We start from the raw sequence: 26719 nt of genomic DNA on the forward strand, positions 1-26719 counted from the left end.
ACTTTTAAGAAGGGATTTGATCTGACAGCAAGAAACCATTCCTTTTATTCAAAACAACACTGGGAAAAGTAATCAGGTGAAGATAACATTGGATGAAAGTGCTGTCGGAGAAAATATTGGGGAAGACTTGCAAGAGAAAGCTATAGTGACAGTTCTTGTTTCAGTTACAGCAAGCATCATAGACTCAATAAAGGCAGTAGACTGCAAACCTCCCAGCAGAATGTCATGGCCAAAAGACCTCATATGAACCATTCATGGGTGAACAGGGAAACAGAAAGTAGGGTTATGGATATTAATTTACCTCTTTAGTCAGGAGGGGCAAGAGCATTGCTGGGATGTGCTGTTTCTGCTTACTCCACCTACATTTATAGGGGACAGTAGAAGATTGGAGGGGGCTTAGACTGCAGGCACAAGGATGCTATGAGAAGTGGGGGATGTTCATTGGAGCGAGGTAGGGAATGAGCAACCTATTCAAAAGCTGAAATGAACTTTCCATGCTCTGCAGGGAAGAATTTCTGAGGGCGTTAAGTTGTTTAATCTTGCACACAGAAGCATAACAGGATGCAGTGGTTGGAGGCTGACAGCAGTCAAATTCAAACTGGATTCAAACAGCAAATTCAAAGGTGAGTATTCTTCACAGCAATAGTAATTAATAACCAAAAAAAAAAAAAAAAATGACCAGTGGCTGTGGAGAACTCTTCTCACTTGAATCCAAGACTGGAAGTCTTCCTGCAGCCGGCAAAGGGTAGTCTGCACTGACCTAAGAACGGCTGGATAAAACTCCATAGTTCAGGTCATACTGAGCGTCAAGCAAGATGTCCCTTCTGGTGTGAAAATGTATAAATCTATGAAATACCAGTCAAAATTCTGAAAGAGTTAACAAGCTTACCACACGGCATCTGCTGACAGGAGATCACAGTGGAAAAGGAACAGTGCTTGTAACACAGTTCCCTGAAAAATGCTTGATGTAATAGATTATTCTGGCAGGGAATATAGAAAGAATATTGGACTTCAGAGCGAATTAATGGGAAAGGGGATTACCAGAGAGTCAGAAGCTTTATTATTAGGACCAAGGTTTGTTGTGTTTATTTATTAAAAGATTGTTTAGTCAGGCAGTGGTATTTGATGATGATACCAGGCTTGGAGAGAGGCAGTCAATAACAAGGCAGAGTGGATTACAGTTGAAGCTGGTCCTGATACACTGCAGACAGGGAGTGAGATAGACAGATCAGTGTCTTGTAATTGATTGTAAAGAAATTTAAAGAGATGAAGGACTAAAAGGGAACAAGCATCCTCAGCAGGAACAGGAGAGGGGAGGAAAAGGCTAAAAGAGAGCTATAAGTTAAACACTAAGCCCTTTGACAGTGTTTGTAGCAGTTATTAACAAAAATGCAGAAAAATACGAATAGCCTTCAGAGACAGATCCTTGAGAGGCATTTCAGTGAGATCATACCATAAGTCCTGAACACAGGTACTAAACCTGTATCCTCATTATAGCATCACTTCATGTAAGCAGAAGCAGAAGACATTTAGTCCAGCCTGCTTCAACAAAGGAGAAAAGGAGCATTTATGTACTTGTGAGAGCCACAGTTTCTATCAATTAAATGCTGATATACAGATCTGGATTGAATTTACAAACCTTCTACTGTGATAGAAAGGGTAACGCAGAGTGTTTTGGGATGGCTTCTCTCACTGAGTGGTTGGTATTACATTCTCATGAATGTTTGTTTCTTTAAATGGCAGAATCAGGCCCAAAGAATAATGACCAACTGAAAATAAATGGTTAGCAAAGATTTTAATGTTAGAAGGGTCTGTGGAGATCATACTCTGACTGCTTGTCACAGATCTCCTGGCAGCATCACCTTTCATCCCATGGTTCCTTTGCAGCAACATTCTGAGGTGAAATGCTGGCTCAAAGCTATGGGTAGCCTGATGGTGGATTTCAACTAGGATCCTTCCTGAGACCTACGACAGGTGGTCCCATATGCAATGTTTCTAAAAATGAGTGCATTGCAAAAGTTAAGGGGTGAGCATATCTGAGAAAATATTTTCCTTCTCATAAAAACACACACACCAGAGGCTGGAGGTTACATGAGAAAGTAATTTAGCCCCCCACTATTTGCCAAGCCCCCTTCCATGAGAAAAACAGTGGCCAAACCAGACTGAAGTACCGTTTCCAAACAGAAAGGATAAAGCTGGTGGCTGCGTTGCAGGTGTGCCTGCAGGAGAGAAGGTCCCCTTCTCCAGGCGTTAGCGTGGTCCCCAAGGAGCTACGGGCAAACGTTACCTGTACCCTGGGCTTCCCGGTGGGACAGAAGGAGCTCAGCCCTCCCTGCCCTCCCTCCTGTTCTCCCTGCCTGGGGCTTTGTGCAGGAGATAATTTAACCCCTTGTCATAATCCATCTCAGAGCCCTTGCCTGTGTTTTTCCTTCCTACCAAACACAGGTTTTATTCTCGTTCAAATTATTTATCCCAATGCACCTAAACTTTTGCTCAGTCCCCTGCTGAGTTCCTGAAAGATAATGAACTAACTGATTTCTGGGTAATTTATGCATAAATTTATATACTGAGCTGTAGTTTAATCAAACTCCTTTGCCTTGTGTAGTATAATAGCAATATCTAATGAAAACATATGAAGTATGTGTTTCATAATTACCTCAGACAGCTCATTTCGATTTGCTTCCTATTTAAATCCCCAAATTCCTATCTTCTTGCACTGTAAACACTTTCCTTCCTATCTCATCAATCTGAGTTATGTAAATGATGTGGGGGTGGGGGTACAATTAAATTTTTCCCTCAGTGTTATCAAAGGCCCTATTCTCCCAGAAACATCTGACTTGGGTGCACGCAAAATACGCTTTTTTATTTGACTGAAAAACAAATTTAACATTAAATCACAAATAATGGTCAACACTAGTAGAGTGGTTTTACTGGAGCCCGGACACACAGACTTCTAGAGTAATTATTTAGAAGACCCAGACGTTAGAAAACTGCCTTTGTGATACTATACCAGAGACATTTAATATGAAATACACGCAGCACTATGGCCTCGACTCTACTCTCGCTGAACGCCAGTAAATCAGAAGTATCCACTTTGAAGCCAGTGGGGCTACAGCGATGCAATTTGGAATGAGAGAATCCAGCACTGTTTTCTGAGGTCTGAGAGACAGCCGATTTTTCATAGCAGAGAAGGAAAAGAAAATTGCAAGCTAAAGTAAAACTAGGTATCAACTGTTTAGTAAAATTACTCTTCAACAGCCCAACGCAATATTTCAACATCCACCTGCAGGGATGCAGATACATTTTGGCTGCATGCAGCAATAGTGAACTTGTAGTTACGTGTGGTGGCACTAATGCATCTAGGGAAAGGGCAACGGAAAAGATGTCAGCGCTGATGCCAAAGCAGTATAGAAAGAAATTGTGAGTAGCTGACAATCTGCCATCCACGTAGTGTTCCTGCTTTGAAAAATTATTCTTTCCTGGAATTAATTCTAGGCATTTACAGTATAAATGTCAGTTTGCTTATTATTTTTCCCAATGACTACAAGTTGCACATACACCATCAATGAAATGTAGTTGCCTCTCTGACAAAACTGCAAGGCAACGGTACAGAGCAATGCAATACAAAAGCAGAAGATGAAGAGAGCCTAAGCAAGAGAGCTGCGATAAACGCCGAGCAGTTGACATGTCTCAGCAGTTCTGTTTCACATACACAGAACAAAGAGTGTTGGAGAAGCTCCTCAAGGAGAATGAAGTGAGACACATTTACACCAGCTGAAGTCTGCCCCCCACTATCTAGTCTGAGACAAATTATCTTATATTCAGAAAAAAAAACAACCCTGCCGAACCAAAAAGCAAAAGCAACATTTCCATATGAGAACAAGAGAGAGAAAAAGAGAATAGAAATTTGAGGTGTATGAGGTTGCAATTCTCAACTGCAGGATTTTAAAATCCAGAGCCACCTCCTATTTCCCCGATTTCTTTAATTGTGCCTTTTGCCCCCTTGCTTTTTTTCTAAACACTGCATTACCGGTGGGTTATTTCCTTGTCTGGATCCACTCATTTTGCATCTCTTGTGGTCAGTGTTTGTTCCTGCCAGGTCATGACATCACCATCCTTCATGTCACAAAATTGACCAACAGCGGCACTGCTTCTACTTAAAAAAAGAAGGAAAAAAGGCCTATATTCAGTTCTTAGCAGTAATATGTTTACAGTAAACCACAGTTTTGCAATGCTGGGAACAAGCAATTTGTGAAGGGAAAATTAACAACAGAGCATGGCAAAGCGCCTGTAAGGAGATTTTTATCAACTAAGTATCATCTAATTCTAAATTGGACGATTTCCTTTAAAAATTGTGTTACAATGAAAAGCCTGGTTTTTTCCACCTAGTAAATAGTTCCTACACAGTAAACAGTTTAATTAGCTCAATTTTCAAGCTCTGCTGGAAGAAGTGTGGGTGATATGAAGAGAGCCCAATCCTCAAACGATGCTCTGAGGACCAGCCGTGGCAGGACTTAAGAGTTAAAGACATCAGTTTTGATACATCTACCCTAACAAATCATTCATCTATTGAATCATGAGGTAAGTGGGAATAAATCAGATTGTAAGCCAGTGAGTGAAAGTGTGTATAGACATCCCTTGTGTGCTTCGCAGGAAGATGAGATCTGAGAAGGGACTAGCAAACTGCAGGCGACAGACACTGAAGCGCTGATCCTGGACTCTACAGCAAAGGTGAGCCTCATCAGCTGGGGCTCTCGGGTTATTATCAAGCTGGCAGGACACTGCCTCACATGCTATTTCTATCTTAAAATTTGGGTGCCTGCATGTTCAGCCCGTCCCTCTCACCCACCCACAAACTGCTCTGCTGCAGCCTTGCAGAGGCAACATCCTCCTCCAGGCTGACAACATTGCTGTCTTTGGAAAACAGCAAAAACATCGGTGCCTAGAGAAGCCTTTCTGCTCAGGAACATGGAAGTCATTTGAAACTCTTGCTAGCTAGCCTAGGGAAGATAACCTAGCAACAGCCTCTCCTTTCAACTAAAAGTCCTCCCAGAAAAGCATTCGGGGGGGGGGGGGGGGGGGGGGGGGGCGGGAAATGTAAAGAGCAACACTGAAGGAGAAGGAACATTATGAAGCAGGTTATCACAAAGGGAAGAAGCCATGCAGTAGTGCTCTCTGTTTTGTGTAGTGTATGTGTTATTGAAACAGAGCTGCTGAGTGCTGCCTGCTGTTCCCAAGAGAGAAGTGATTATACGGCAGGTGAGGGTACAGCAGGGGACAGGTTCAGAGGAAGAGATACAAGCGGATCTGTAACCAGTAGGCCATAATTCCTTATATCCTGGAAGCAAATGTAGTGTTTCTGAGCAGCATTCCTTAGTTGTTTAGGAGACGGGTTTGAGACCTTCTGGCAGAGCAGGGCCCATCTGTTAGAGCTTGCCATGCCCAGCAGCCCGACCGAGGGGAGGCTGCTGTGGCTCCGGATCCCCTGGACCAGCCGGTAGTGAGGCTCAGCACGTATGCCTAACGGGCTTGCATACACACCATATATATATATATACTTATATACCTGTAGCTGGCCACATGGATCAACACAGACAGAAAATACAAACAGCACCGTGGCCTCATCCGGTTCTCCTCTCTAGCTGATCAGGATGACAGCCCGCTAATGGAAAATATATGTATACCTGTATATACTCCATATGGATACCTCTACTAGCTGGCTCTAGACACTCTGTCTACCCCAAAACTGGCCCTGGATCCCCCATCTCCCCAGCAGCTGGCACGCAGACACATGGGTCCCCGAGGGCCCACAGGCCCCTCTGGTAGCTGGTGCAGACCTTCTGGTCTCTGCCTGGCTTCCCAAGCTCTGATCCAACTTGCAGGCAAGTCCAGCTTGATGGTTCCAAGCGATCACACACTGACATATGTACCCAGAGAGTATGCATGGGCTCTGGTCTCCCTTGCCTGCTGGCACCCCAGGCAACTGTGACCCATGGCACAACTCCAGCGGCTGGCACCGTGCCCACTCATGCATATAAAATATCCCTCCCTCGGGAAAATAGTTCAAAATAGAGTTTAATAAGAAGATGGGGCAGAGTCTTCTGTCTCTGGCCAGGATATTGGGATCCTGCATGTCATGAGCCTTTTATCGCATAAGCCAACACCATCCTTTTGTGGGAGCAGATCCACAGGAAGGGTAACAATCTGTTCTCCTGACCAAAGGCTGGCTCGAGCCTGAGAAAATCTGTGACACATATAAAGATCTCAGTTTTACTGTTTCTCCACACAGTGGGTCTGTAAGAATTTTTAACATAGCTGATATTTCAGTTCCCTCTCTGTAAAACAGCCTATTAAAACACCATGATGCTTTAAGACACTAAGAAACATGAGAAACACAGTCCAGCTGTCACTCTGAATACAAATGCCCATGTACCTGTGTACCACCAGAAATAATTTTTAGCCTGTCTTCCCCTGACAGCAAGGCTTTGGTGGCCATGATGTTTTGAATGCACTAGCCAGTTTCAACCAAAATTGTCCAAAGATGACTGAGATCTCACAGTCTGTACCAGTGCTTTTTTTTTTTTTTTTTTTTTTAACTGGGCAGCTTGATACCCTTTTACTGCCTCCTTTAGAAGAGAAACTGTATTGTGAACTCATTCACTATTACCTGTCAGAGAACCAAGACAGGAGAGAGCTAATAGTCTCAGTGTCTCATCTATAGATAAATACTCCAGCAAGCCTTCACCCTGCCTTGGACACAGAGGACACAATGCTGCAGCAGACTTGGCTTCACTGGCTCTGGTGCTGAGGCACACCACTGGTTTCACAGGCTGTGCAGACAGGACCGTGCTCACTGTACGTGGGATCACTTTGGGCTCTAGTCCTGCCATCCAGCACGTGGCCTCAGGCCCTTTGCAATGAACCCCATGCAATCCCAGCGCTGAATACGGAGCCAGGATTTTACTTTAAGTCTTCTTCATAGCACTCATCACTGTAACGCCTAAGTGGTTCAAAATCTTTAATGACTTTTACTTACATAACAACCTGATGATGGAGAGAGGCATAATTATCTCATTTGACTAGTGAGGAACTAATGCTTAAAGAGATTAAGATGAAAATAGTAAAAAACATGTCCATTAATTTTAGGTGCCCACTTTATGATGTCTAGGAATTAATTTTTTAGAGTACTTGGCATAATATAGCTGTACACACTCAAGAACTTCACTGCAGTTATGACTGCTTGGCACTTTTTATATGGAAACCTTAATCTAACTTAAGCACTTTCAAATGGAGGAACACATAATTATTGGCCACCTGTGAAAGAACCAATCAGAGGGACTGCCCAGCACCACACCAGAATTTGGTGGTGGAATGAGGGAGAGAATCCAATTTTCCAGGATTTCCGTGAGCTGCCTTCCCATGAAACTAACACCCTTCTTTTCCCACGACATCCTGCCTCAAGCGCTGGGTGTATCCTAACAGCAGCCACAAAGAAAGTCAAGGCCCTGCAGATAATAAGCCTTTTTCCCGCACAGATGTTAACACATTATTTCTGCATCCTCCCGTCCGTGAACTGAATGAGCCAAGAGTCCTTTGGAAAGCAGTAGGTGATCGTGTGAGTACAGGCTATGCTGTTTCACAAGGACTCTGGTTAACATTTCATAGATGGCCACCCATTCTCCTAACCTCATTTCTCCTAATTTTTGAACACTTGACTTTACAAGCAGAAAGTCCTCCAAACACAGTTTTTCCCCCTAATATAACACAATAGCACATATAACATCAAAACTAACACTAGGAGGGATCTCTTTTTGTTTCAGAAATACATCATTGAAAATAGTGATTTATAAAGGACACACACTCTTACAATACCGTTGATATTTATCTTGAATTCTTAATGAATTTTGAGCATTGGTTTCCTGTCAACATAAACATGATCGTAAAACAGCTCATCTCAGCAGGTTCTGGGTGGGCCTTCTGCTGCATTACAGATATTCAAAGGTATATCAAAACATTAATCTCATCCGTTAAAAACATGGACTTAAATCTTTGAAGTTTGGTTCCAAGGCATTCCATTTGGTCACAAACATCCCACTTTTTTCAAGGTTGTTTTCTGCCGTTGGCTGAGCCTAACATTTTTAAAGATTTACATGCTTTCCAGATAGAAGAAATGGCAATACTTACGCCTGTTTTTTTTTGAAACCAGCTCATCTACACAGAGACGATACGTGTCAAGCAGCACCAAGTATCAGTGACTAGTAAGAGTCTTACTGTCATGCAAGTCAGTTTCTAATTTCACTCATAAAATAGCTAAAGAAATCCAGTAATCTCACTTTTATACATCCAGATAAGAACATGAAGGTCTTGTTGACTCAGAAAGTAACCACCATTTTGTATTTTCTCTTCTCATTTAATGCATGTTTGCGTGTCTCACTTTCACTGCAAAATACAGTGAAATACTGTTGTGAATATTCACAGCAAATACAGTTGTGATAGTTAACATGCATGTTGTGAAAAGCCAAAGTATTTAAGTCTGACGTTGACATGGAAAAATGAAGGTCATCTTGACTGTGGAACTGGAATTCCAATATTTTGAATTAGAAATAAATGAAGAAGGAACAGGTGTATGGGAGTAAACAATAAATAAGGTAAAATCCTCTAGCAGGCAGCACAAAAATTCACCTAACAATTGTAAGATGGTCTTGACATACTGGCCTATTGCCTCTGTGATGGCAAAAAAGCAAAAAAGACAGGGGACATTCCAAAGATCCAGTGGTGTCATACAAAGCAAATGGCAATGGGGACCTTCACTAAGACACTGCATCGCCCCCACAACATCCTCAGCTCAGAGATGTGTTCAGGTAGCATGAATTAACCGTGAGTCAGTATATCTTGGAAGGTTTTACTTGAGCGCAACACACACATAGGCCATTTCTGAAAAATGAATAATCTATAGTTAGCATCATTAAACATGGGATAACTGCCTCCCACAACAATAACACTGTCTACAGCATTTGTCATGTTTCCCAATATGGGAAATGCCACTGAAAAGATAAACATGACAGCTTGGTAAATAGCCAAAGCAACTCTTACAAGTTATGCCTATGTCAAGTAATATTTTTGACCTGATTTGCACAGTATGACTGAGAAAAATAAATATTTTATTTTGAAAGTTTGCTGGTATAATAATGAAGTGATCCGAAACAGATCTGCAAGTGACAGTCTGTTAATTTAAAAGTATACTATATGATAGGAAACATCTTTTCCAATTAGCCAGCCGTGACTGCACCGTATTTTGAAAAGACTGAGAAAATGCACTAGCCTGGCTTTGTCGATCTGATAATTCACTGAAATGAATAGCCAGCAATTATCTCATACAGCTTCACAGATACAGGCTTTGGCCATCGGTGAGTGCTTGCCAGCAGGGTGTATGGCCCTGCGCTGTACCAGGTGTACAGCGTGGTACAGGCTGGGGTTTTCAGCTAATTTATAGAAGAGTCCAAGACTTTCCTCCCTCCTGGAATGACTGTCTTTGGAATTAAAATTTGTAGTCTAGTCTAAAACCAAAATATTTCTAAGCATATTTTACTAACTCCATGGAAGTGAAAGACTATGCACACTATTAGAGGAGAAAGAAATGTGTTTGTGGCCCAGAGTAATTTTTAGTTGCTCTCTGTGTGTGTGCTTGTGTCTATCTGTGTACAGACACACATGCCATTTCTCTTACAAACCTACATCTATGCATTGTGTATTGCTATATCCAGGAACCATTTTAGAAAGAAACAGAAAAAAACCCCACCCTTTCTTTTACCAGAGATTTGATGCTTCTTAAGAAAGCAAAAAAACAACCTCAACAACACCACAGAATAAGAGTTAGAAAAAAAAGAAACAAGTGAGGGACTAGTCAGAACAACAAAAAGGAATGACTCTTTTCAGGATGTCTGTATGTATCATGACAATAATATCTAATTAGGTTAAGTGTTCTATTTAATAATTCACTGTGTAATGAGATAGAGTAACAGAGAGTAATGGGATTTGTCAAAGCCCAAGCCAGTGCAGTATAAAACATGTTAGATATTTAAAACACATTTAGAATTACAAGATCAATTGATTTAAAAGCCACTTATGATGTTGTGCTGTTGTGAACTGCCACATCCTATGGGTTATCTGAAGGGAAAGCTGTTTATTTGACCTTTTAAAACTTTTTTGCCAGTGACTTTCGGGAGGAGATTATCTCTGTGCACTAGGCAAAATGCATGAAACCAGAAAACTATGAAAGTATGTATTGTTAAGCCTTTCTGCGACAGAAAAGAAAAAAGGAAAGAGAAAATATACCTCCTTCTAAAATAGCCAGTACATAATCTCAGAAGTTCATTATAGCCTTGAGCACACTGGTTTGCATCCCAGATTAAAGGATTTTCAAAAGGAACTGTGATTGTCTTGTCACGGTTGAGCTAGATATTAGTTGGCTGAGCTGAGTATCAAATATGGGAAATTAGTTGCCATTAAAAGCTAGCTTCAGGCAGTTCATTTCTCATCAGCCAAGCTGTGTGAGCCTCCTGCTGTGGACAGTGAACATTAGCTTACTAAATACTTTTGCTAATCAGACACCGCATTACGAACAGAGGTGCCTGAATTTAGAGGGGAGGAGTTGGACGGCAGCTACTGAGAATCTGTCTGAGGTGAGATTAACATGCTTTTCTTTATCAGAAGGGTTAACTTGCCTTTCCTTCAGGCCTCTATTAAAAAAGATAAGCCCAGATGCTTCCCTGGTTTTGTTTCTGCTTTTTGAACTATTCTTTTACTATTATTTTCAATCCTGAGAAAGCCGTAGAGGAGAGAAATTGAATCAAAGTAACTTTGAAGTTAGATAGCAGGAATTCGCTGTGTTACGTAGTACTTGTAGGAACTTGCTGGCTAGGAGGAAAACAAATATTTGCGACACCCTGGCAAACACTACCATCTTTGAAATAAAATTTGTGTGCGATGTGAAGTGCAGAGAGCTCCGGCAGGACATGAAGAGCCACATTTGCACTTCTGCTGCATTCCTTTTAAGGAACAAATAAGCTGCTTTTGACAAAATCAGAACTGACCCAAATGTCTGACCTAGCCAACAATATTTTTTTTGTGTTTCACAAAATAGAAATTACTTTTGAAAAGCTGACAGTATTCTTCTCTTAGCATGCTCCTTTGCATTTATTTCATTGCTACAGCTGCACTCTAAAGTAGTAGTGTCTGTTTTTTACCAGATTTCCAGGATGTTTTCTCGATCCTGAGAAGATTCAGATTACCTGCAAGTAAAGGTTTCTGACCTAAAATGAACATGCAGATTTCCACATGCCACCAGCCATATTTTGTTGTTGTTATGAACGCCTTCAAAAGTATTGCTAGAAATTAGCCCAATACATTAGGCAAGGAGATAGAAAGACAACGGAAGGATTAGGTCAGGAAGTGCAACATTCAGGATCAACGGGAATACCAGAGTAAGGGTGGTGATGACCAAAACCAATCCTGTCCCCTGTAAAAGAATCTCTTACATGAAAAAAAATGGCACTGCAGAGAAGATACATGGTTCCTAGGACAGTGCATAGATGCAGCAGCAACACACCTCTCATGCTACCTCACCACCTTGGCTTTCAACCTATTCCCACACCTTCTACTTTAGTTTTGTTAATGCTGAAGTAAAAGGAACTTTTAAATGGGAAGAGGAAGGGAATTTTGAGGAACAGTTTTGGATTTCCATTGCCACCTCTGCCTGACATAGACAGAGTTTTCTGTGCAAACTTGATGGGTGCGGTGATCTCCAACCTGAAAAACCTGCAGTGAGAGTCATCCTTGTGATCGTGTCCTCAGTAATTTCTGGGTTTAAGGCATTCACATAGAGTAAACACCTAGAGTAAACAAAACTGTTAGGCAGTTTTGAAAACTTAAGCTCTTATTTTTAATCTTTACAGATAATATGGCTCATTGTTATTTCACTGGTGGGATTTTTGTTACAACTCAGTGTTGGTGATATCACAGGTTAGGAAGTTGCATTCTGACAGGCAACACACAATAAAATTAGGCAGATCCCTACTTTTGTGCAGGTCTCACAGAAATAATAATGAGCAGGTATATCATCTGTATCCAAAGCATTGTTTTCAGAAGCATTTCTACCTTACCCAGCAGCACCTGCAAAGGCAAGGCAGAACACCCACTGACTGTAGGTGGAAAAGAAGTTTGGCCACCCTCAAGATATTGAGTTGAGGACATGGGTCTGAAATGCCTGGCTTCCAAACAATAAGCCTCAGAGGACTCTGCCTGTCTGGGGAGTGTCTGACATATCATACAAGAACCATACAACAAATATAGTCAGAAGCCAGATTCTCACACACACTCTGGATTTGTGCTCCTGTTTTCTTTTTTCTTGAGATTACTTTTATCTTTTTTTTTCTTTTTTTTTTTTTTTCCCCTCTATGGTGCAACAGCCTACGCTGAAACAACACTAAAGAAAGAAAGAAAGAAAACGCTGAGGATGGCTAGGCGTGTGTCTTAGGTCTCTTTTCTGGGGTTTGGCCTTGATGTGGTGACTGAAATGAAGGCGACTCCATCTTCTTGAGTCTATCAACTGTTAACTTGTCCTGTAGGTAAGCACCGCTGCACTTTCTTTTATGTCTTTCTTCCTTCAAGACACAGATAAGTAGAGAGGCAAACCAAGCCCTAGAGATGAATCAGGAAGGAAAAAACCTGCTTCCTGAGGGCTAAGGATGAAGGTGGTGCTGAGCTCCGGAGTGGATCTTTAAACACTGGATGAACTTTGACATCAAAACCAGAGGCAGGTAAAGGCTTTAAATGAGAACCAACTGAGATCCAGGATTAAAATTCTGTATACAAATACCAATATTTATGGTCAGCACTGACAACACCCAGAATGGACTACCTCTAGAGTTTCATGACAAATAGGAAACAAGAAATGCCCAGCTGATGCCAAGCAATGGTCTATTTGGCGAAGTGTTCCACCCCAACAGCAGCAGCAGCAGCTGCCCTGGCCTCTAATCCATTCTCTGCAGTCACTGGATTAGAGTTGTCCGTTTATTCCCTTTATCATTACATCTGTTTGTCCACAAATTTCTCGAATTTTTCTTTGAACCATCTGAAGCTATCTGTCTTTACAAGCTTGTGCAGAACTTCCTTTTGTCTTTTTTATACTGATCTCCTACTAGTGCTACTGAATGCCTGCACAACTGGTGGATGAAAGAGCTGCTCTAACCTCATCTGCCATCTTCATGATTTTCCTTCCTCACCAGCCTACTCCTCTGCAAGAGTTTCAGCTCCAGTCTCTCCTCATAAGGCCGATGCTTCCTCTTCCTAATGATTGCAGCTGTGTTCCCTGTACCTCCTTCTATGTTTTATAAAAACTCCTAGAAATCATTGGAGCTCAAGTTCGGAAATCTGGGGATGTAAAGCAAATTTGTAGGCATCATCACATTTTCATGTCCCATTTTCTTCGGTTATCCATGCTTCATAGCTGTCATTTGTCAACCAGGTACAAATACATAGAGCACCCTCTAGAGTTAGCCAGGTCCTCTCTGGCTCTCCAAAGAGTGTTAACACGTTGATGGCTTTGGCATCTCAGGAGGTGCTCCCTACATCGAAAGATCTAAAAGCTAAAACTTTTCAGGGCATTTGGAAGGTATGAGTTTGTCTTACATGCAGTTTGATTCAGGCTGTCCCTCTCCTTGTTTTTGCTCAGGACCTGATACTCTCACCAGTGACATGGTGGGTTTAAAATGTGTCCCATTTGTCTGAGGCAAGAAAGGGATTCTTTCATCCTGTGGAGAACTGTTCTGTAGACACTAATTCATTAAAAATAACTGAATAGAACTTCAAGGATACTTGCAAAACTAAATACCTAATCAGCAACTGTACTTCTAGTATTTGAGCTGCTCTTTCATGGTTTGTCAGTACAAAACAAAATGTAGCTAAGTTACTCTGACTCACTACTTAACAGCTCTGCATACATTAATGATTGCACTTACTAAAAGCTTTAAATTGGTACCAGTTTGATGGAAACTGTCAAGCCTATAGTCATTGTTTCTGACAGTATTATGTGATTCAAGTTATTGTACCACTTAGTGCCTTGTTTCCTCACGTAATAGTTTTATGTTGGAAAGGCTGTTTTGTTAAAGACATTTTTACTGTACGGGCTCAAAAGAGGATTACAGTTTCTCTGGGTGAACTGATCACATGAGGGAGGGGAAGCAGGTCAATTCAGCTTCCCAATTCAAGGAAGGTGTTTTATCCTCTACATATGGTGAATGTAAATTTTATTGAAAGCCCTGAATTAACTGCAGGCTCCTGTTGAAGCTATACAAATAGTGTCATATGTGCCCTGGAAAGAGAGGTTTCATTGTTTGTCTTCTGGTAGCACTCTGTTTTCTGGAGCCTAGAAGACAATTACTTCCTTGCAAACACAGGCAGATTAAATAAGCCACATTTTGTCCTTTTTGCCATCTGCCCCTTGCTTACTTTATTTTAAGCTGCATGACTAAGCTTTACTATCTGACATGTGAAGGTGGGACATGCTGTTTTTCTGCTCAGCTCCTTGAGGCTTGTAATGAATCCGAAGAAGCAGAACTGATCTGCAAAGGGGTGAGTCAGAAAATCAGTAACTGTACAATAATTACTTGCTGTGCCAAATAGCAGGACTTGGATCGTAACATAACAAAATCTCCTCAAGGAAGTTTCACGATGGAGGAGAAATATATATCCCTTTCTTCTAAAAAAAGCTGGTGGGCCTGATTCTGATCCTAATGCAGCTACATCAGTGAAAGGGAGTCTAGAGCTTTACCCAGTATCTACAGAAATCTATTTTGTGGGTAACTCTCAGAACAGAGGAGGAAGGGAGGGAGATGGGGACTCAATCCCAGAGTCACTCAAAAAACGTCTGAGGACAGAGGCCCTCACAAGGGGCAACAGGGAAAAGCAAGTTTCAGGTGCAAGTAATGTGCGGGGAGATGGCAGGGGCAAAACAAAATCTCCTGTGGTACCGGGGATGCGCTGCCTGGCAGGAGCTCCAGCTCCCCCAAGTGCTGGGAGCCATGGGGGAGAGGGGGGGTAATGGAAGGTGAGTGGCAAGCCCCTCATCACAGATGGAAAGGCTGCCACCTCCGCAGTGGAGCAACACATTAAAGCCTCTCTCGAGCCTTGGGCTAGCAGGGAGTCTCGCTATCCCTCTAAAAATGGGCTGATAATAACGTACTAGCCGGAGCAACTGGTGGTATTACAGCAGACTGGGTTTCGGGTAACCAGGGGAATAAAACAAACACAAACTAAAATCACTTAGGAAAGAGCAAGGTGAGACAAGCTCCTTTGTATGTAAGTCTCCGCTGTGTCCATGCTTGTACAGGGATGTATGAGTTCATCTATATGCCACATGTCAGGAAACCTATTGGTCATAAGGACAATCACTTCCCTCTCCCAGGCACAAAATGTACTTGTTTGGTGGGGTTTCCTCCCTGTTATAAACTACTGGAGCAAAAACTATACTTGAGTGGTTTTTGGTTTTTTTTAATCTAAAACTATAGGCACCACATACTTAGTTGGGATACTGAAGCCTTTCTGTAACAGTGCTACTACAGCAATGGAGAGATTTACCTGGTGATAGACCCCAAGAAGTCTGAGACCTCGCTGACTGATGTAATGGGGCAGCATCTTCAACATCGCCACTGCCCAGGCAGAGAGACCTCAGCTGGGGCAGTGAGTCAGGATCACCTGAGCCCAGAATAAGCGCAGTCTCCAGCCCATTGGCTAGTGGTTACTTGTTTTGCTGGGCTGAATTACTGAACGGAATAGTTTAGAGCAACTCAGGACTAAAGCTTTGCCCTGCAGGGAAGGTTGACTTCTGTTAAAGGTCAGTACAACCTTTTGTGTCTCTTCTTTAAACAGCAAAACAGCCATGGGCAATTATGGTTTTGCACCCTTCCATTCCAGTGGCCAGGACAGCAGGGCCAGGATGGGAAAGGTGATTTGTTTCTATGAGAGTGGGTATCACAGCATGATAGGGAACATCCACCCTCCACAGGGGAGAGCATCCTGGACCTGTTTCCTTTGTGTCTTCTCCACTCCATCATGTACACAGCATTCTGCATAATGTGCACATCATGCTTTCCTAGCATGATGTTCATGTAGGTTTTCACTGTGCATCTCTTGGTTTACATTTTGTGGCAATTGCACAAGAGGAAGGCTGAAGGATGGAGAAGGGGGTTAAGAGAGGCTTGCATCTGGTGGAGATGCAGTCTCTCGATGCATAGGAGGAAAAACTGCACCCAGTCAACGGGTTGGGTATATGTGTATAGTCTTCCTAGGTTTCCTCTCCGGTCTTAAGAGGGCCAGGCAGCTCATGAGGGTGATTCAATGTTAAAGGGGACTGAAATGACCTTGGAGCTGCTTCCTTTGACTGCGGAGGAGCTACAGAGAAGAATGGTCTATGTTTTAAGAGCTGAACAACAGACTGAATCCAGGTCTCTACCTGAACAGTGACGACAGCTGACTAGGTGAGCAGTAAAATCATAGCAGAGAAGATAGGGCTTTGCATGATTTGAACCTTGAGCTCATGTGTGAAATAGGGGCTCTGGGTGCTCAGTAAAGACAGGTACCAGTTCCATGATACATTTTTTCCAGTTATTCTAGCCACCGACTTAAATCCTTCTTTGTGTACCCATTGATGCTGTAAAACAGTGCTGTGCTTAATATATTGGGACACATTTCCAGGTATGTCTGGTTTAATACACAAGACAAGTTGCTCTAGAAATTATGTGCACTCTTAAAATGATATTATTAAAAACATGTTTAGGGATTGTTGTATTATACTACTTTCTCAATCGTGTGCCTATCTAGGCACTAGTCTAGTGTCCTAGACTATCTAGGACACTTCAGAAAGAAGCTTTTCGCTACAAAACTATCAAAAGATCTTAAAGTTCTCTGTTTTTTATTACCTTTTGATACTGGAAGATTTGTTTACATCTTGGGAGGCCAACATGTGCTACAATAGCTGCTCTGATGATGTGTGGGATCTTAGGGCTCTGAGGTTTAACATCTCCACAAGCCTACATAGATAAGAGCAATCTGAGAAGACCCTGCTGTCACACAAGGAACCTAGAATAACAAAACCCAGGCAGAGCAAATACAGAGTTTCTGCCTTTGTTTGAAGTGCTGAAGAAGTGCAGGTCAGAGCTATAAACAGGGAAGGGAGGGAGGAAGGAAAAAACCATTTCTGTCATTCCTTCAGGAGTTGTTGCTATTCAGATAAACTTGAGCAACTTGAAAGCTCTGTGCAATTTTTATTTTGTCTAGGCACATGGGCTCTCACTATGTAGGTCAAAGACCTTTCATATCCAGCAGCAAAACAGGGATCCTGCGGGATTAGCAATTGTATTCAGATAATACTTATACCTTTTCCCTCCCTTTTCTAATTTATGGTAGTCTGCTTTACAACGCATCATCACCAACACACTGGACATGGCACCGAGTCTGACAGCCCCTACTCATACAGAGCAAACCAGGCTTCCAGCTCTCAGATAAATCCTTCCTAGGCTCCCCTATTGCCATGTTTCTCTACTTTCAAGCTCACATAGAGCCTGCTGTGAAGGCTGCTAAAGCCAGTTGTAGTCCAACGTATATCCTTTTCTAACACTTACACATGAAGCGTAGCTGTGCCTTTGCATTACGCTGCTCTCTCTTAAGAACCTACACATGGTGAGAAACCACCCTGCTGTAATTTTATAACGATTGGAAACTGCCTTGCTGCCTAATTACCTGCACAGCCAGCCTGTGTCCAAAGCCTTCCACGCTGCGACTGATGCACCGGATTACGTGAGCACCCAGTATCAGAAGGAAGTGATCAGTGAGAATGGCAGCAAATACCGCAAACTTTCCTGTGGGCAAGTCTTGATAATTTTTATTTAAAACTCAAGAGTTATAGCTTCTAATTTATAACACTTATGAAATGAAAGAATTTGTTTTCTTTTTTAAAGCACCTGTTTTTAAACAACAGAATGATTTGCTTCTACAACAGACATCAAATGATTTCTTTCTCTTTTTCTCTTTGTTTCCCTGCATTTACGCATCCTCTCCCCACCGAGGCACAGAGATGACAACGTTCTTTAACAACCAGAATTCCTGGGGAAGATCAGCGCATCTCAGCAGCTGAATTTACTGTCACTACCCATTGCCCCAGGCACACTAAAACAAACACAAAGTCTGGGAAATAGGTCCTGTGTTAGGAACTAAACTGAGGTTTTGAGGCTGGCTGCCGTTATGTTTCAGGCTTTAGGATAGCAGGAGAGTGCTTACATAGCTGCTGTTCCAGTGTTGCAACTAAAATTATGCTCTCCTGAATGAATTGCTGAGCCAGTGGGCTAATGATCTGAACGCAAAGTCAAATGGAATTCCTTGCCAGGAACAGGCAAAGTCATGAAGAAATATGTTTTCACAATGTGTTATTCCATACTGATGAACAATCCATCAACCCCTTGTCACACTCCTTTCCAGAATGCCCCTCAAAACCTGATATACTTGGAAGAATTTGCAGGAGAAACATCCTAGCTTTTGCACGATCAAAGCATTATCCCAAAACACTTTCAGTTTGAACCATTCCCAATTATGGCCGTGAAGTATTGCATGGAGAGAAGGCACTAATAAGCTGGGCCAGACCATTTAGGTTTATAAAGGTCAATGCCATCACCTTGAATCCTACCCAGGAGACCACAGGGAATTACTGCAGTTCGTGGTACAGTGGTGTTAAATGTTCCCTGCCTTTGATAAGTGGGATAGCTCACGCTTTTAAATTCCCTCCAGGAATAGCTGCAAGTAGAACGCATTGCAGTTGTCTGATCTCAAAGTAACATGGGTAATCAGAAGCGGATTCATACTCGAAACAAAAGGTTATGTTCACATGAAAAAGCACAGAGACAGAAATACAATTTTCAGCACAAATTCCTTCTCAGGCATCCAGTTTCTCAGGTACTACAAGTCTAACCTGGGTGACTTTGGATCCCTGAAGTCCTGAAAACCTGACAGTAGATAATACTTTTATATCACTAATTAAGAGTGCATATAAAATTCTGTGTGACTTCTGTTTTGACCATGGCGTTCTCACCGAAGCCTGGTTGTTCATGAATTGGGTCGTTTGTTCACATGGAATTAGCCATAATAGCGACATTGAGAGGCGCACCTTCTCCACACTGCAGACACTGTAATCCTATCTCCCAACTAACCTCTGCAGTCGCCCCGTGTGCGTTTGAATGAGGAGCAAAACAGAGTGAAGCTTTGAGCTGACCTCTCCACAGAGACCTTCGAATGGATAAATCTACTGACCTTTGAGCTTTTGCAATATAAAAAAGCAGAAAAGCCACTTCAAAGCAAGTTCCAGCTAGTACTACAAAGAGCCACTGGCTTGTCAAAAATACTTTAAGATCAGCAAAGTCTGACATTTCCATTAAAATCATGTTGGACTTGTTTTACTCATGTTTTTACTCGATGTTATGCAGAGTTCCCTGCCCAACAAAACTGATGCAGTTTTTAACCTCTGTCCAGACAGATAACTCCCCAAGAATCTCTACCCTCCACCCCAGAAAAGAGATCTGATGATGACAGCTACTCAGATTGCAGCTATCGACATTCAATAACGTGAGCAGAGGCCTCACCAGACCCACTGTGAGTCCACATGTCTCCCTGCCTCCAGGGACGGTGGCGACCCCCTGGGCCAACACAAAAGCTGTGACATGAAGCCATCCAGAAAGAGTCAACCTAGATGTCCTCTCCCTGAAGAGGTACACACAGTGTCCAAATACAAACGATGCAGCCATTCAAATGGTGAAGCAGAGTATTCACAGCAAGAAAACCTCAGTTGCACTTGTGCTGGTGTCAGATCTTATGATCTAATCTATTTGATTTGCAAAACATTTGTGCTGCATTTGACTTTGCCAATATGCTAACAGGTCCCTTTTCCTGCCCAGTCCCCCTCAAATTTTTCCCACATGTCCTTAAACTAAGACTTCACAACTTTGTTGTTCCTTAGATGGTCACACTTCGCCATGAGCATAAGATGTTCATGCCAGGAATTTTAGCTTCCTTCCTCCCTTGGCATCATTTATGACTCATCTATAAACCAGCATGACAGCTGAGCAAAATTAGGAGAAAAGGCCTTTAACAGCCCCTGCGTCCAGTGAGGGAGAAAAGATCTCCATAATCACCCACCAGGTTCTCCACAGAGAAAGTGATGACCACACACCCTCCTTCATATTTCTCAGGCTACCAGCCTTTTAGAGCACATACACCTTTGCTGAATATTATCCAAAGAGCAAGGTACCAGGTATGATGGAAAAAAAGGAATTACATTTCTTCCAGCATAAGAAGCATATTACAAAACTACTAGGATGATTAATAAAGTAGTATTCTTATCAAGCTACCATACCATGTGAAAATCTCTAAGACTGCAGGAATCTCAGGAATTCTCAGTATGAAATCAGCATGGTCAAGCAGCTGTTTCTCATGACACTTTGACTAAGCCTGGTATCATCTGGGCACTTAGTCACTTCAGATTGGCTAGGGATTGAATATAAAATTTTCCACTTAATTCTTCCTTGCATTCCTTTCTTTAATAAATTTTTTTCATGGGCTTATATAAACTAAACAAGCGACACTGATCTGAACATGAGAGTCAAGTACTAAATAAGATGAATGAAACTCCTTTTTCTTTCTCACTGTTATAAAAGAAAAGTCCAGCTGTTCTCTAATCTTTCCTTACATTTCCTATCTGGTAAGAAATATGTGACAGTGGAGAAAGTCTTCATAAACACATGCAAACTTTATTCACATAACAAAATGACTGATATCCAATGATTTAATAGGTATTTTAGCAAACCAAAAAAATCCTTATATTTAATATAAATACTTACCTTTAGACACTTTTCCCTGCCCACCCCTCTGAGGTGATGTGAGATAGAGATGTCTATTAAAAATACACTAGACCTTCACACAGAGTGGAACTGACATCCTGTTGCAAGCAGGACACTAACTCGGATAAGCGATGCTGAGAATCCCCAAGACAAATTTAGCACTCTGGGTGTAGAATTGAAGATTACTCCCTGGACAGGCAGTAATACCTTCCTGAAAATGGACCGTACTTAATACAGTTATGAAGGAAGAAAACTCAAAGAAATCAGGGAAAGCACGGGTTAATGCCATTGGGAATAGCCTATTAAATGAAAAAAAACAACCAAACAAAAAACAAAACAAAACAAAACAAAAAAAAAGAAAACCCACCTTAAAAAAGCAAAGCAGTTCTTAATTAAAAGTGTAGAACAGAGAGAGAGAGAGAAGCTGGAGTTAGAGAAACTGGAGATGCTAGAGCCACTATATAGTTGAGTGAGGAATCCATCAAGACTCCCAAGGATATTGTACTGGAGAGGCCTATATTGCCTTGAAAGTTCCTTATAAGGTTAATAGAGGTCAAAAGTAAGCATAAACAGTTCTCAGTAATTTTTTTAAGAGATCAAACCAAAGCTCGGTGTTCGTTTTCTACAGTTTTCCTGTACAGTAAACATTAGTTTAGTCAGGTATTTTCGCAAGCTCTTTTAATGGACCAGGAAACACATCTTTATTGTCGAGCCTGTGCATTCCTGCACAGATGATGCCTTGTGGGGTCAGCACCATTTTGACTTCCATACCTGGAGTCAAACCACGCTCCGGCAGCTGTCACATACGCCTGAGCAAATCAGTGCTCTCGTTGGTAAAATGATGTGTCTTATTATCCACTCCCTAAGTCACTTAATCACAGCAAGTATGATGCAACTTGATAGGTGTCTCAAGACAGGCTTTTGCACATCTTTAAGATGCGGTACATAAAAGGTGATTGAAAGAGATTATGTCAATAGCCTTTTAGCCACCAAGAAATAAAAATTTTTTAATTGCATACGACTTACTGTTTAGCACTAGCTGAGCAAAACCAGACTCTCGTAGCAGGTCTTTGACAGTAAAACATGCAGCAAGCTTGCGATCTGTAGGCATGGATATATACATGTATGTACCTACCATTTAGGTAAATGAGTAAGAAGCATGTAAAAGTCCAAGTGAAAATTTACGGTCAATCTAAACCATAGATGAGAAAAAAATGCTGAGGGAACACTGACTAACCTAACCTTACGACAAACTAAATTCAGGGCTAACACAATTCCTCCTTAAAGTACCGTGTAACCTAAACTACGACACAAGACTCATACAGAAAGCGGAAGACAAGGCAAGGAACTGGACAAATATTCAAGTAATACTTCTGGAAGGTGTTGGTTTCAGGGAGTGGTATGACACCAGCTGAGAATGTAGGAAGCACTGGAAACATGAAAATCTTAGTACGCCAGAAAGAGAAACAGCAAAGCACCAAGTCACCAAAGCAGAGAGCAGAAGAACTGGATGATGAGGGGATGCTTTGGTTTTAACCCAAAGTTAGAGACCTACAAATAATGATGGTCTGCATCTCAGGTGGCTCCTTGCACTGAAGGAGGCAGAGGTGGACATGGATCACGGTAAATGTCACTCCTGAGTTCTCAAGCTGGAATTTGACTTGTTTCTCACAGATATTTTTCTTCCTCCTATTCCACAGCTTTGCTTTCTGACACCTTGTCCTTCTTAATACTCCAGACCTGAAGCAAAGCTTTTGAGTAAAGTGAGGTAAAACATGAAGTCATTGCCTGTGTTGTCTGTACAGCAAATTGATCGCCAGTTCTGCTATCCCACCCTGTTGTTTCCTTTGCTAGGATCTGTGAGCCCTCACTGGAATTAACCCCTTGTAATATTGTAAGCAATGCAATAGCACTCCAAAAAGCAGATGGAACATATAATATTCATAAAAGATATTACAGGCATTCCCACATCCCTCACAGAGGGAATCAAAGAAAGAGTTGAAGGAGAAGGAGACTAAACAGCATGGGTAAACAACACATCCTTAGATCATGGAAACGGCAGGGAGGATATAAAAAGGTAGCAGATGGATGTTTATTCTACCCTCTAACAGCAGCGTGCAGGCAGACTAAGGCTGCACTATTTCTTTGCATTCTGGCCAAGGATTCGCACCTCTCCGCACAGCAGAGGATGGCAGCAGCATGGGTGTAGGCAGAAGAACTTGCCATTTCTCAAAAATCAGGGTTAGCCTTTGCATTAATTAAGGCATCAGGCTCCACTATCATCCTCCGTCCTTATTGCTATCCTTGGATTTTATGCTATATTTAAAATCATGCCATTTCAGAATCCTGTGTGAATAAATATGAATGTCAAGACCTGTGTGCATCTCTTCTGCACACAAGACAGTACAGTACATTACGTACTCACAGAATCTTATTAAATTTCTCTGACACATAATCCTGTGAACCTCATTCTGTAAACACAGGCAGTAGTTGTACTTCATTTCTCTTCTCTGTCCTTCACAATCTCCCCTCAGCTATCATCTCCTCCCTCGTAGTCACTAACAGAGAACTGAGAAGAGACTAAGCACCCACGTAAGTATGTGGAGAGGGGACCCGAAGACATCTATTAGGAAAAGAAGAAAAGCTTGATCAGAGAGGAAAAACAGTGCATCGAACTCTTGCCAGTTACTTAAAGGTACCGGAGAATGAAAAATTAATGCAGAAGACTGAAAGCAGCATAAGAGGCCCTATTTGGGATGTGTTTTGCATTTTGGGGGGGGGATTTTTTTAATAACTATTTTATCTATGATCATTTTATCAGTGAGATTAAAATTAAACGGGCAAAGAATTCCCTTTGATTAATTACCCTTCACAGTCGACCTGTCAGCAACCATAGCACCAACTGGGGACAGTTCTGCCGTTGGGTGATTCCCAGCGGCAGGCACAGCATCGTACAAGTGCAACCTCTGTAACCCCACAGGTGAACCAGGGCTACCCAGGCAGAGGAGCACTCAGAGTTGAAACTTTGCCCCTGCTAGATTTTGCAATTGCTGCTCATGCCTCCATCATTTACATTGGTCTTTACGTTGCATAGGGAAGACTGGTACCATAAATACAGTTCATGGAAGAGGCAGCCGGGCTCAGAGCCCCCAGCAGAGATGCACGTTCCTGCGGGAGCAGGTCTTGAGTCTTTGGTGGTGAGTGAGAAAACCTTCAAAGTCAGAGCATCCTGCCCTGGCTGACAGACACTGAGTAAACAGAGAAAAAAAAAACAGCAGGCTAAGCCTGTTTTATTATCAGCTCAAACCTGATACATGACAGGGATTTAGGGCAAGTTGGGCTAGGCATTCAGGCACATGTGTAAACTTAAAGACAAGCATTGTCCTGTTGTAACAAGTGACACTATCAGTCTTGAAGTAAGGTACATGCCTCAGTATCACAGAGAATAGGGAAAGTAACCTCAGCCTACCTCTCTGTGGGAGCCACGCTTGAGTTCGCCACGTGAATGAGAGTGTCCACTTGCATTTATCTGCAGAACACGAACTTTGCTCTTTTGAGAGAGATGATGATAATTGGGATTTTAACAGCTCAGAACCAGATCCTGAAATTTTGCAGCTGAGGCTGTTCATTCTAATTGTTATTGATTAATAATGAATATGGCGCATTTGTACCCGAGAGGAATGGGTGAAAAAAGGCCCGTGGTTTTTTTTTTCTGCAGGGATGTGTGATCTGATGCCCCACAATATACAACTCCTCCAGCACATGGTTACAGGATAAGGAAAATCAAAAGACATTCTTTTTATTAGTTAGCAGTAATGACCTTTTATTTTTGATTATTTGTGCATTAACAGCGTGGAATGGAGATGTGCTATGTAAGGAAGTTATTATTTGCTAATTTGCAGCTTTTAAAATACACAGCACACTATCTATTATGTATCATGCATTACAATTACAACAACAGTTTAATTAATCACCAGCACCCTGTTTTGTATCAGTCTGCTGCTGAATTCTGGGTAATGGCGTTGTTTACCATTTAGCAAGTAGCAACATTTCACTCTGTTTCACTACATTAAACTGCTCAAATAAAGCAAACGGATATTGGAAAGAGTTGGCCATCTGCCTTTATTTTCTTTTACTTTTGTTAAGGAAAGGGAAAAAAAATAAACCCCACCACAGCCTCTGAAAGGAGAAAGAGCACAGCCATGAAACCGATAGTGACAAAAAACACCCTTTTTTATCAGGTCAAAATCTCATCTAAATGCAGTTCTGATGAATGGTAAAAAGCTTGCTTTGTGGATTTGGAGTGGGTCTCAAGACCAGCAATGAAGTCTAATGATTATTTAATGGTGCCGCACTTGAAGCAGGATTATGTGAGACTCTCTCCCCCGTTAAGAGTTTGATGAATAGGTTTTGTGACAGCCATTTAGGAATAAACAAGAATTCATCAGTCTGCATAAGAAGAAGCCAGTTTATAGATTAAGTTTCTTGAGGTAATTCATGAGGTCAGTCCCATTTAGATGTAGACTATTAGGGCTCAGCTTTTGAGAGTGGCCATACAAGGGAGTTACTCCAAATGGACCCCGCTAATACAAAGCCCCCTTTCAGAGGGAAGCCTGAAATTTTTATGACCCTGCTGCTAGGAAGCACATCAACTTGTCACTGTGAAGATCTGCTGGGGCAAGACCTCATCACTCTATTAAAGAGCTCTGTGACCCTATTGATTTGAAGTATTTAAAGCAGGGGTGAAGTTCAAAGCAATTTCTTTTCTATACTATTACTCAGCCTCTCTGTGTCTTGGCTCTAAAACATCTGCTGTCAGTTCCTCTCTGGTGTCTGACTCTGGAATCTGTCACTGGAGAACAGAGTAGTTTTATTTAGAATAAATTGGATTCCTTTTCAGTTTTCAGCATTTCGTATTGTGATCAATGGTTTACACTCCTTCATGTGCCAGGAGACTTAACTGCCACTGTATCCTTTCATGTCTCTTTAGAGCAGAACTCAGACGGAGCTTGCTCCTGAGGCTCTGTAATCGAATCTTTCCATTCTAACAGGTAAGCAGCCAACAGTTTTTCTAATTGGCCAATCAATAAAAATAATAAACTTTCACTTTCGGAAAAGGAAGAAAGGAAAAAAAAAAGAGAGAGGGGGAAAAAAAAAAATCCCAGAATGTCACTCTGGAAACAAAACCCTAACAGGATCTTTTATGCTTATTTGCTCAGAGAGAAAAAATAAGACACTGAGTAAACAACTCCATTATTTTTAAATGTCAGCAAGTAAACCTCATAACTGGTTCTCAGAGGTGCTTGTTCAGAGCAATGCAGGCTCCTCCACTCCTCTGCAGAAGCTGCAGGCACCAGGGCTGCACCCTCTCAACACTTAATAATACATCGGATCGGGTGTGTTTATTACAGATGTGGTTTCTGACAACAGGGTAGTTATTAAAGGCTGTATGGAGAACGAGATTAATATTCAGTTTGATGATGTCAGACAAAACAATTGAGATAAAAGAATGAGCAATGGGATGCAAACGGTAATGAAATGGTTACAAGAATATTTAAGATAATGATGCATAGCAACGGAAAGAAATTAGGTAGGGTTTTCGTCTGGAAGATAATTATATACAGGATTACATAGAGCAAACCTATCTGTTATCTTCATCAAGGGAACTAACTTCTGATGCTGTGAAAAACGCACCTTCTCTCAGGCGCTGCTTTGTCAAATCACTATCGTGTGCCTATCCTACCTGTACTGTTTAGACACATTTTATCACATATTCTAAC

The sequence above is a fragment of the Numenius arquata genome, chromosome 3 (genome assembly GCF_964106895.1).
Source record: "Numenius arquata chromosome 3, bNumArq3.hap1.1, whole genome shotgun sequence".
NCBI lineage: Eukaryota > Metazoa > Chordata > Aves > Charadriiformes > Scolopacidae > Numenius > Numenius arquata.